We start from the raw sequence: 12,998 nt of genomic DNA, 5'->3' as shown, positions 1-12,998 counted from the left end.
CATTCAGCATGAATAAACCTACAGGTGTGCAGGTGATAGCTTTCTTCTGGGCCTGAACTGTTTGTTTTGTTATTTGCTGAGGCCTGCATTCGAAGGACTAGTGTGTTTTGCATTCCAAGTTGGATATCTTTGGCTCCTTGGTCTGAAGACTCCATTGCATTGGCTGTTAAATCTTTAGTGGAATTTAAGGTAAGGTGACCAGATGGCCACCTTCGCAAACTGGGACAGGTGGCCGGCCGAGCGTGCATGCGCGTGCAGCCACAGGAGCGCTGCCGTATCCCGCCCTGTCACATGGTGAGAAATGGCAGTGCCCCAGAAGGCCATGCGCTCCTGCGGCCGTGCGGGAGGCTGCCGCACTGCCTTGCACCCCAGAAGGCAGTGCGGCAGCCTTCCAAAACCCGGGACATTTGAAAAAACCCGCGGGACGCGGGACAAGTTGTTTCAAGGCGGGACTGTCCTGCCAAAAGCGGGACGTCTGGTCAGCCAAATTTAAGGAGAAGTCTGTCACAAGTAAAACATGTACAAGTAAACATGTACAACATAGAACAACTGAATGCAAGGTGTTTATGTGTTGTCATAGCAACAACTATGGTTTCCCCTTGGGCTCTGGCACATGACTTAAATGTAAAGCACGTCACAATTACAGAAGGCTTTGGGCAGACGAGTAGCAAGGGGGGAAAGCATCTGGTGCACTGGTGTGTTCTCCACCCCCGTCCCGCCCCATAACACCCCCGGCACACCCCTGGAACGCCCTTGCCACACTCCCACAGGGGTGCGCACCTGGTGCATCGTGCACCCACCCCATCCCCGTGGAGCTATGCCTCTGGCTTTGGGTCATAGTGGTCAGCCACCATCTCTAAACTTTCAGCATAAGTTTCATGGCTTTATCAAGGTCCTTTGGAGTCAGCGGGCCTCTGATGCACCCATAAGTGAAAGAGCTGCAGACACACAGTAAGACAGAGTTCTTCCTTTCATCATCAGTGACATCGGCCCTGAAGGAAAAAGAAAAAAATAGCCAAGTGTTCAGCATATCTGCTCTAAAATCCCTGGCTTAGATCAAAGGCATCCACCTTCCCGAACAGTGCCAAGGTCTGAAAATATTGGTGTGCCCCCCCCCTTTTTTTTCTTTATAAGATATGATCTGCAATTTTCTTTCTTGCTCTGTAGGGGGACCTCACACTCCCTATCCAGTTACTGGACAGATTTCAGACAATGTCTTAAACTCAGTAGAGACTTGGCTGAGTATTTGAAGTACAAACCACCAATCTGATACTCTTCTTGCTTTGCATATATTAATCTTGACTCTTCCTCTTCCCTCCAGACTTCGCCCTCGGGAACAGGGCAGCTTCGAGAGTTCTAGTGGGATACTGCAACATTTCCTTGGGTGAAGAGGGGAGGGGGGCTGCAGCATCATTTGTCCTCAACGGTGGCTTTTGTTATGGTTGTTGTTTTGCACACCCCCCCCCCCCCCGCCAATCACTGCCTTTGCCAAGACAAGGACAGGAGGATTTCTTTTACCTTCGTTGCCATATGTTATAAACTGGGCCTATTTGGAATAAAGACCAGTCGTAGCTTTCTGGTCGCAATCACGTTTGATAGTGTTTTAACTCCGCCAACAACAATCTGGTATAGCTCCTGCAGAACAGGAGGTTAACCTTTCAGTTACCATAGTGACCATGGGCCAGTCATACACAGCCAGACAAACCTACCTCAGAGAGTTTTTTCGAGGATAAAATGCAGAAGATGGAAACGACAGAAGCGGGGTTGAGTCCCGAGTGGGGAAAAAAGGAAGGGTATAAATGAAATAAATAAATATGTTCATATATTCTCACTAGGCAGACATTCACAAGCTTGACTAGATTTTTTTCCTTCTTGGCTGGTAGCCAGAACTTGATAAATAAAATCCAGAAGAATAAAAAAAATTATATTTTAGAGGGCTTTATTCCAGGGGGGCACCATTTTAAGGCCCATTTGTGAAAATACAGTGTCTGCACATGAGTCGGACAAGCCAGTAAATACTGGCAAGAAACTGTGCTCCTTTGGATAAGTGCTTCATCCACGTCTGAAATAATATGGAGTAACTGATTCCAGAGCACTCCGTACGTACCACCTCTGTGTAGATGAGGATGGCACTCTGTATACATCTCCTGAGACACTTGGGAAAATTCCTGGAATGCTGCACAAGCTCCGAGGCCTTTGCTTTTTGTAAATAAAACGTGCCGACTCCCAGTTCCAAGTGCCCATCAACTGAAACACAGTTTAGGGCGGCTGTCCTGATTTAAATAATGATGTGAGAGAGGCAGCATTTCAGAGTTGCAGAATATTATTTTTGTAAATTAGTGATCTTTTAATAATGAAGTGAACGGTGCCTGCTGGTACGTAGTTAGCCTCTCTCTATAAGTCACAGAGTGATATATCAAATTTTATCAAGTGATGCTGTGTTTTTCCCCCATGCACAGCAGAAGTTATTCACCAAAACGTGATCATCAATCCTACATGGCAAAATGTAATTTTCTTTCTGCTGTCAACAAGGACACCTGCAAACGAGGACTCTAGTCCTTTTCTGTTTAAAATATGATAGCCAGCGGATATCTGCAATACTTATTCAAGAGTAACAAAGTACCCACACCTCAGTATTAAATGCTAACTGTAGTCTTGGTTATGTATTACTTGCTACTGTGAGGAAAGTTTAATGTCCTGAATATTTTTCCTGCTGGATAGTATGTCTGATTTTCAGCCTTCTGTAGTAATGAGTGTGTGTGTGTGTGTGTGTGTGTGTGTGTTAATCTAACCTATGTGGGTACCACATTTCAGCTGCCCAGGAGGTGCGAAGTCAATGGTGAGATCCAAAAATTTTAGTAACAGTTTCCCATGGTGGTGGGATTCAAACTGTGGCGTAGCGCCAATGGGGCTGGGTGGGGCACGATGGGGTATGGCCAGGCATTCCGGGGTGGGGCATTCCTGGGCAGGGCTGTGGCAAGGACGCAGCCGCTGCGCCGGTCCTTGGGCGGGAAACGAATGCACACTGGCACAGGCTGCCTCGCACGCCGGTGCACCTCCTGCTAGACTGCTTCAAGTTCTGCGCGCTACTGCTGAGAGGAGGGGCGTAACTAAGGCAAAAATCACGTGGCAAAATCACCAATTAGTAACCCCCTCTCGGCACACTCAAATAATTAGTAACCTACTCTTGGGAACCTGTGAGAACCTGCTGGATCCCACCTCTGTGCGAAGTACTTTAACCATTTTGAGAAACTCTTTAGGTCCTCCATTGTGAGAGAGAAGTGTTCCATTTTCAATGTTTTGGGGGTAATCAGTGATATCCTTAGCTTTGTAAGGGGTGAGCAAAATATGATGGTAAGTTCCATGGTTTATTTTAACAAAAGAGGAGTTTTTATCTACCTTTAAGGAGTCTCAAAGTGGCTTACAATTGCCTTCCCTTCCCAACAGGCACCTTGTGAGGCAAGTGGGGCTGAGAGAGTTCTGAGAGACTGTGACTAGCCAAGGTCACCCAGTGGAGAAGCAGGGAAGACAAACCCAGCTCACCAGATTAGAGCTTGCCACTCATACAGAGGAGCGGGGAATCAAACCTGGTCCTCCAGATTAGCTTTCACAGCTCTTAACCATTACACCAAGCTGCCTCTCTTTGTCTAGGAACCCAAAAAGAGGAGAGAAAAACCAGTAGCAGAAAAGAGGGCCTGCTAAGTCTGAAGTTTCTTATTTATTCATGTAGGCCTAGTTACAGCAACTCCCTTTCGCTAACTGAGGTCATTTTCCCACTTACCTGCTGCTGCGCGCTACTCTCCCCAAGTAGCGCGGGGTCCCGCAGCACTCCCTACTACAGGGGCGGCGACAATGCAGCCGCCCCGACGCTGCTGCTCTCGCGCCCCCTCAGCACGCGTCATTCCTGGCGCTCCTCAAAACGGCGCCTTCGCGGGGAAGTTTGGGAGCACGCCAGAAATGACGCGCGCTGGGAGTAGCGTGCAGCAAAGGGTGGTCGAGGTAAGTGGGGAAACGACCTGAAAGATTTTCCTTCAACCCAGGGACTTTTTTTGTTGCAGCAAAAATCAACAAGAGTCTTTCAGTGCCTTCTTGGTCAAGGCACCAAAGCTCTGGAATTCTCTCCCCAGAGAGATTAATTTACCCCCTTCCGTTGTCATCTTCCGCCAATGGGTGCAAAGTTTTTTGTTTCCATTGGTTTTCCTTCAGTGATGCCACCTTCCAAACCAATATCTTAACTGCTGTTCTTATGTTTTGTATGTATTTTAACTCTGTTTTTTAAAATTATGGGCCTTTCCCCACTCCCTTCCATCCCCCCTATGCCGCGCGCTGCTCTCAGCGCGCGGCATCCCAGGCGCGCGCCCAGGCGTCCCCACGACCCTGTGCTCTGCGCGGGGTCGTCAAAAGGCGCGGTTGGGAAGAGCGCCTGGGATGCCGCCCGCTAAGGGGGCGCAACAGCGGCAGCGTTGGGGCGGCTGCGCTGTGGCCGCCCCTGCCGTGGGGAGGGAGGAGGAACCCCGCGCTACTCTCCTCAAGTAGCGCGGGGCTTATGGTAAGTGGGGAAAGACCCTTTGTCTGTGTGTTGGGGGGTTGATTCAGAGGCCATGAGCAGATTCCCCGCATTGCCGTTGAAAGAGTAAACAGTAGTTTTCAAAATGTTAGGCTAGAATAAAACTCTTTAATGTTTTATAGTGCCACAAGATTTTGCTTGCAACAGACTAACATGGTTACCTCTAAAGAATCATTCTATTGGAATTCTGGTTGGAGAAAAACTCTTTACACCAAAGAACATTTTTTACTTGATAGAATGGAGACATTGGATACAAACCATGTGGTCCCAAACGCCCATATCAACTCAGTTTTTCTTTACTACAGAAAGCTTGATACTGGCAAATATCACCATCTATTTTTAGTCATCAATATTTGCTAAATTCATTATTGTAATTGGAAGGCTATTGTGATTATGCTAATTTTGCTCAATTAATACTTCTTCTATTAATGACATGCAAATTAATTAATGTGCTCTCATTATTCAATTTCATTCCCCACGGTGTAAAAACAAACCAGATTTATAAAATACAAATTGATATCATGCACTTTCAAACATTTTCCCTTTTGCTTTTTAAAATTTTCATTAACGTGAAGAAAAGATTGTGCAAGTCAAATCAAAATCAGTTACTAAACAATAGTGTTAGATAACTCACAGCAGTAAGCAGGTAATTTTACTTTAAAAAAATACGTCGTGCAGTTTAACTTCATTGATTGATTATATTTGTATCCCATCTTTTCAGCAGGAACATACTCTCTAAAATCAAAACAAAAATGAAATGTGTATATCAAGAGTGTGTCAAAAATTTATCCGTCTGTATATCTAATTCTGAGCTTGACCCCACAATGCAGATCAAAAAATCTGTGCCATAGGACCATACACAGAAAATGAGTTCTTGGGCTTGCAGACCAAATAAACTGAAAGGTTTAAAAATAAAATGGGGTAACCTCCCCCATTACAAAATAATCGCTGTATGTGATTTCATGTGACAGAGCCATTTTGTTGTTTTGCTTTCTGTTCAGCGGCCTTCTGCTCCCTTCTGCTGCCTCTCAGAGACATTAATACATCTAGTTTGGTACTTAATGACTACCATCTGACTGTTGAACATCCAGCAGTCCCATTCTGTGCTGTCCCAGCCCATGATACCTATGAACAGGTTTCGTCAGCTCTAATGCTGCCGCTTAGTATGTGAGCATCACCGTATTTTTGGCCCTGGCAAATATGCCAATGCAAATATTTATGATTGGGAGCTTAGATTAGAATCTGCAGTTGATGATTAGCTCTGTTCATTTTCTTGGGTGCTTGCCTTTCCTTTCCCCATTTTCCTTCTCTTATTTTCCAAAGCAAAACTCTGAACCTTTCAGCACAAGCCCTGTTCATCACAACCGTTTTAGGCTGAGCTTGGATTAAGAAATGCCAGTCCATTAAATTTAATGGTATAAAGGGAAATTATTCTCTAGCAAGCAGCTCTCCCCCCTGTTGAATACTTAGCAAATTGAGGGGATGGTAACATATTTTTTCTTGATGCTTGCTTTTAGGAATGTTGTACCCAGTTCCAGTAAAAAGCTCCAAGCGTCTAATACAGGGGTCTGCAACCTGCGGCGCTCCAGATGTTCATGAACTACAATTCCCATCAGCCCCTGCCAGCATGACAGCTGTCATGCTGGCAGGGGCTGATGGGAATTGTAGTTCATGAACATCTGGAGAGCCGCAGGTTGCAGACTCCTGGTCTAATATAATGTGAACATTAACTCCAATCTGTTATACTCTTTTCCAAGGAAATATTAAAGTAGAATGGAATATTAATCTGCCACCTGCTGGGCTTTCTTTATGTAGAATGTTCCACTTGGGTCCTAGTGCCTAGTTCTGCCCCCTGCCTTCCAACACAAAAATAAAAGCTCTAAAAAAACCCCACCCTCACGATGTTGCTGATGATTGAGGAATAGCCCAGGGAGAGACACACAAAGTTACATACAGGGCAGTGCTCATCAGATCCTCTTGCTTATGGCATACAAAGAAAAAAATTGCCAAGAGACAACATTATTGGCCTGCCTTCAAGGTGGAATTGAAAAGCCTTGTAGAAAATGTAAGGTCCATGTAAACCACATGGGGAGCCGACCCACTGGGGGAAAAAACCAATGGGGAGAGGGGTTACCTTTTTTACTCCTGCCACAACAGAGCAAGCTCATCAGGTCTGAGTTCTGTGCAAGCTCACAGACTCATAGAAGTGTTCTTGAATAAAAGTACTATGTTTAACAACGCACAAAGTAATGGCTTTGACAAAGGCAGCGCTTCAAAAGGAATGTTAATTCTCATATTCATTTGGGATTATTTTCTGACGTGGATGCATACTATTTTGTCTTCCACCGCACCACAACTGGCCACACTTTAACCTTTCAGTGGAACAGAATATAGGAACAACTGTACATATTTAATTTACATTGACTATTACTAATGATTTTTTTTTAAAAAAAACCAATATATCTTTTCTAATTTACATTATATTTCTAAATACATTTTAGTAGTGCATCACTCGCCTGCCCAGACAACATACGTGCGGACTAGAAAAGGACTGGAATAAAAAGTAAATGAAACAAGAATAAAAATTGTATACATTTATGCATTTTGTCAGGTTGACAGATGAGGTCATCTATATTGTGTTGTGCTTGGAACCTGGTAGCTTCTAACAGAACAAATTACAGACAAAGTTGACAGTGATCAAATATTCACATTGTAGGTAAAGGTAAAACTGGTCCCCCGTGTAAGGACCAGGTTATTCCTGCCTCATGGGGTGACATCTCATAGAATCATAGAGTTGGAAGAGACCACAGGGGCCATCAAGTCCAACCCCCTGCTATGCAGGAACACACAATCAAAGCACTCCCAACGTATGTTCATCCAGCCTCTGTTTAAAAACCTCCAAAGAAGGAGACTCCACCACTCTCTGAGGCAGTGAATTCCACTGTTGAACAGCCCTGACAGTCAGAAAGTTCTTCCTAATGTTTACTAGGCGGACTATGTTTAAGGGCAGTGGTGGGATCCAAACATTTTAGTAACAGGTTCCCATGGTGGTGGGATTCAAACTGTGGCGTAGCGCCAATGGGGCTGGGCTGGGCACGATGGGGGCGTGGCCGGGCATTCCAGGGGCGGGGCATTCCTGGGGCGGGGCTGTGGCAAGGACGCAGCCATTGCGCCGGTCCTTGGGCGGGAAATGAATGCACGCAGGCGCAGGCTACCACGCACGCCGGTGCACCTCCTGCTAGACTGCTTCAAGTTCTGCGTGCTACTGCTGAAGGAGGGGCGTAACTAAGACAAAAGTCACGTGGCAAAATCACCAATTAGTAACCCCCTCTCGGCACACACAAATAATTAGTAACCTACTCTCGGGAACCTGTGAGAACCTGCTGGATCCCACCTCTGTTTAAGGGGTGGTTTGCAGTTGCCTCCCCAGTCATTCCTCCAGGAATTTCTGAGCTCAGAGTGGAGAGGGCTGTATGTTGCAATGAACTGGAACTGACTAGCCCATTCTTTGGATGTTTCTGGTGTGATGCCCTTTTCGTACTTGTATTCTAAAGGAAGGCTAGAGGTCCTATATGTTGTAGTGACAAAATGTCCAGAAGATTCAGAGCATGAACCTTGAGCAGAAATATTCTAGTTCTTATGACTAATGCTGATCGTTGCAAGCGGTGCCTCCCTTGCATATAAACACTGTTGCTTAGGACCCGCTTGTCTCCGCTGAACAGACCCGAGAAAGGTGTGAGTCCTCCGGCCCAATCTCTTGAATAAACAGAAAACTGCAGGGAAACCCCATTAAAAGGCTAACAGGCTCAAGGCAAGCGGTAAGTGCACAAAAGCCTTACTTCCTATGACAGACAATACAGTTTCCTATTGGTTCACTGTACAATTCTACAGACAATCTCTTCATCAGTCCACTAAGATGACTTAGGTAATTTCAAGCCCAGGGGTCTATTGCCAATGGTAAAGAAGAATGCTGGCAATGTAAGCATTAATTTTTTTTAGCGTGGAGGGGGGAACTCCTTTTCTTTAGCGTTTGTTTCTATGCCCTTAAGACACATTGCAATCATATCCCCCCCAGGTTTATTTATTGCCAAGATAGCTGAAGCATCAAATGAAAACCGCAAATTTGATGGCTTATCTCAAATTTTGCCTTTCTAGACTTTAACACACACACACACACACCAATCCTGTGACTTGTGATAAAAATCACTAAGTCTGGCAAGCTTGATAAAGTTGCAAAGTAACGGCAGAAAATTGCACGTGGATGAGGTGGATAATTTAAGTTCCAATCGACTTACTTCAAAATAGCTCCGGTGAAATTTGCAGAGTTTCTGTAAAGAGCTCTCTGGAGTGAGGCTCAGGTCCGTAGTTATCCAAGTGGAAAACTGTCCTATAAACCATCTATCATATTTTAAACCCACCCTTCAGTGAGTTTCAGGATCTTGGAGATGCAGGTTCAAATTCCCCCCTTGTGCCATGGGAAATTGTTGAGTGACCTTGTGTTAGGCACATACTCTCAACCTTACCTACCTCGCTAGATTGTTGTAATGGACAAGAAGAGACTGTAGTAAGCCACTTTAGGGTCCCGCTGGGAAGAAAGGGTATCAAAACCTGGGATCCTTTTTAGAACTGGAGATGCTAGGTATTGAACCTGGGACCTTCTGTATGCCTAGGTGATGGTCTACCACTGAGCCATACAGCCATCTTATGCTTCACACAAAAAGGAGCAGAAGTTTAACATTCTTCACTACCCCATGCAACACTTCAGACTAGGGATGCTCTGCACATAAGAAACTCTATGCAGACAGTAAGCTGCCATATTGGGGCAGAGAGAGTTTCATTAAACCTTTTCCCCTGATGTGCTAGATTTTTACTTGCAAGGATTTAAAAAAATAATGGGGAGCATTAAGCATGCAGAAGAAGAAAATTTGGATTTATACCCTGCTTTTCTCAACCATAAAGAGTCTCAAAGTGGCATACAAACTCCTTCCCTCCCTCTCCCCTCAACAGAGGTAGGTGGGACTGAGAGAATTCTGAAAGAACTGTGATTAGCCCAAGGTCACCCAGCAGGCTTCATGTGGAGGAGTGAGGAAACAAAACCAGCTCACCAGATAAGAGTCTGTCAGTCATGTGGAGAAGTGGGGAATCAAACCCAGTTCTCCAGATTAGAGCCCGCCCCTCTGAACCACTATACCACGCTGCCTCCCACCTTGAGGCCATCAGTGAAACAAGAACTCTGCCAAGGCTGTGCATAATGCACAGAACAGTAAAATATCACTTTCCAAAGATATACCTTTTAAAAGTCTTGCCCATTTTTATTACACGAAGTTACTCCCTCCCCCTTGTTCCAGAAGGGGAGCTTGGTGAGGGGAAAGGGGATTTTGCCCAATTTCTTTTTCCTTACTGCAGCTCCCTTGACTGCTGGGTCACTGTCCACGTGATGTGAAAAGGGACTGCAGGGAAGAGGGACGCAGGGATAAAAATCAGCATATGTTGCTCTGTTTGTTCGGATATCATACAACCTAATGTATGTGGATAATTTATATAGAAGCAAACATTAGAGCTTTTCCCTGAGTGTACAACTTCAGCTGTAGAGGCGTTCTAGGACACTCCTAGAGTTTACATTCAGCTACAACAATGGCCAACAGGCCTAGCCAGGGCTCTGTATCAGTGTGGTGGGGTCCAAAAATTTTAGTAACAGGTTCCCATGGTGGTGGGATTCAAACAGTGGCGTAGCGCCAATGGGGCTGGGCGGGGCATGACAGGGGCGTGGCCGGGCATTCCGGGGGCGCGGCATTAATAATTTCTCTGTTACTGTAAAAAACTCTTACTGTAAAAAAAAAGTTCCTAATTTCTAGCTGTTATCTTTCTGTCCATAATTTAAACTCATTATCGCGAGTCCTATCGTCTACTGCCAACAGAAACAACTACTTCTCCTCTAATTGACTGCCTGTCAAATACTTAATACTTTCAAATACTTAATATTGTTTCTAGAAATCAAAAGAAGGATACTTTCCTTAAACAAGGAACTTGACCATATTTCTAAAACATGTTTTTAAAACAGCCCAACAGGGAGAATTATCCCGTTTTCTACCTTCGCTAACCAGCCACATAGGAAACAACAGGACTTTATGATTTTTGGACCTAATGGAATTTCTAACGGAATATCAGACCCAATTAGTAACCCCCTCTCGGCACACACAAATAATTAGTAACCCACTCTCAGGAACTGGTGAGAACCTGCTGGATCCCACCGCTGCTCTGTATGGACTAAACACGGCCCCCTAAAATATGGCCCAGAATCCTCTGCAAGGCATAAAGGCTTCTGGCAGGTGTCAATGAAGAAATTACGCCTCAAAGGGAGAACATCTGCAGAATACCATCCTTGGGGATCTTTGAAGTTCCTTCCTACCTGACAGGTCTTTAATTTTATATCAAACACATTTCCCTCAACATCTTAGAGTGTCTTTCCTTCAGCGCTCTTCAGCTCAGCCAACTTGTTTTGCTTTTATGTACCTTCCCGAAGCTCATTACTTGATAACATTTATCCCTCAATGACAAACACCCATCCCTGAAAGACCAGAATATAGCAATCTATTAAGAAGGGAACGTTACATACGATTATTCGTGGAGATTCTCTTTCTGGACTGCTGTAAATTGGTGTCAGAAGCACCTTTTCCGTCTCTTCCCCTACCCTTTCTCCTCCTCCTCCTCTGGGATAAAGATATCGGGGAGACAGAGACAACGGTGAGCTTTGGAGCAAGAGACTTATGTGACTTTAGTGCATGAATCATAGCTGCTATGGCTTTTTCATAAAGAACAAGGATTTTTTTCTCTCAGTGTGAGGCCGAGATTTTTATATCAGTGCAGTATTTTTCAAGAGGAATGAGACGGTTCTGGCCGTGGTGACGATGGAAAGATTTTCTTGCTTGGGGCTTAATTTTCATTTTTTGATTACCTGTCTGAAAAGGGGATCAGTCATATCAGTAGGAAGAGGTTCCCCCCCCCTTCTCCCTCATCCTTCCCATTCCTTCTTCCTTCACACATCAAAAAGTACACAAGCGGTGGCCAGTCCTGTGCCCAGCCACACATGAGTTGTGGGTTCTCCTCATTGCCCTTGTGTGGTGCCTGATTTGGACCATGACTGTGGTAGACCAATTAATCACTCAATACTGTTGTTATTAATCCTAGATTGCTCTAAACTGTGGTACACATGGGGTAGGGGTTCAGTCTTCTTCTAGGTATCTTTTCCCCAATTTGCAACAGTTTCCGGGGTGTGCTGTTTGGGCCATGGGGGAAACCCATGAATACTCTCATGGATTTCCCAATGGGCCCAGAGGTGGGATCCAGCAGGTTCTCACAGGTTCCCGAGAGTAGGTTACTAATTATTTGTGTGTGCCGAGAGAAGGTTAATAAATGGTGATTTTGCCCCGTGATTTTTGCCTTAGTTACGTCCCTCCTCTCAGCAGTAGCGCCCAGAACTTGAAGCAGTCTAGCAGGAGGTGCACCAGCGTGAGTGGCAGCCTGCGCCTGCGTGCAGGTATCTGCTTTCCCGCTTCAAGGACTGACGCGCAGTGGCTGCTGCCCTTGCCACAGCCCCGCCCTTCTTAGGAATGCCTCCTCCTGCCTGGAATGCTCCATGGCCACCGCCTCTATCGTGTACCCCCTTCATCTAGCCCCTATTGGCGCTTTACTTACAGCTCTTGAATCCCACCACCATGGGAACCTGTTACTAAAATTTTTGGATCCCACCACTGAATGGGCCATAAAGTACTCCTTGGACTGTTGCAGTTCAAGGAAATAGTAGGGGAGGAAAGGTGAAGCTCTTCCGCAGTTACTGCAGCCACATTCAAATCAGGCACCGCATGTTTGGGAATGGAGGAGAACCTGCAACTCTACCTGTGACTGTAGCACTGGAGCCAAGGTTGGGGTCCCTAGACCCAACCTGGGTGCTCTCGGCAATGTGAGAATTGATCTAAACATGATGCTGGCGAGGCCAAAACACTCACCTGGGGCTTTGCACTGGCCCAGCATCTCTTTTAAATTGGGTTGCCATCCATGCTTTACATATGCAGTAGCCCAGTTTTAAAAAGCTGCTGTGTGATGGCAAAATCCCATGGGCGAGTGCTTTGGACCTGCCTGCATCAAGTTTAAATCAAGCTTTATCTCTCTGTGTTAAGTGCTGCCAGTCACCTCTGACTTACGGAGACCCCATCAATGACAGAGACACCATAATTCCACTTGGTACAGCACAAAAAAGACATCTGAGGGATGTCTTTGAAACAGGTAACTGGCCCTTTTCACTCTGTACACCCAAAATAAGATGTCTGGGGTCGTCTTAAAAAGAGGTGGCTTCTGGTGTGCTTTTCGGATAGCAAAGTGCTGCACTAACAACCATTTTGTTCCCTCCTGGTCAGTTCTTAATTCCCTCAGC

The sequence above is a fragment of the Sphaerodactylus townsendi genome, linkage group LG11 (genome assembly GCF_021028975.2).
Source record: "Sphaerodactylus townsendi isolate TG3544 linkage group LG11, MPM_Stown_v2.3, whole genome shotgun sequence".
Taxonomy (NCBI): Eukaryota; Metazoa; Chordata; class Lepidosauria; order Squamata; family Sphaerodactylidae; genus Sphaerodactylus; species Sphaerodactylus townsendi.
This window is presented reverse-complemented; position numbering follows the sequence as displayed.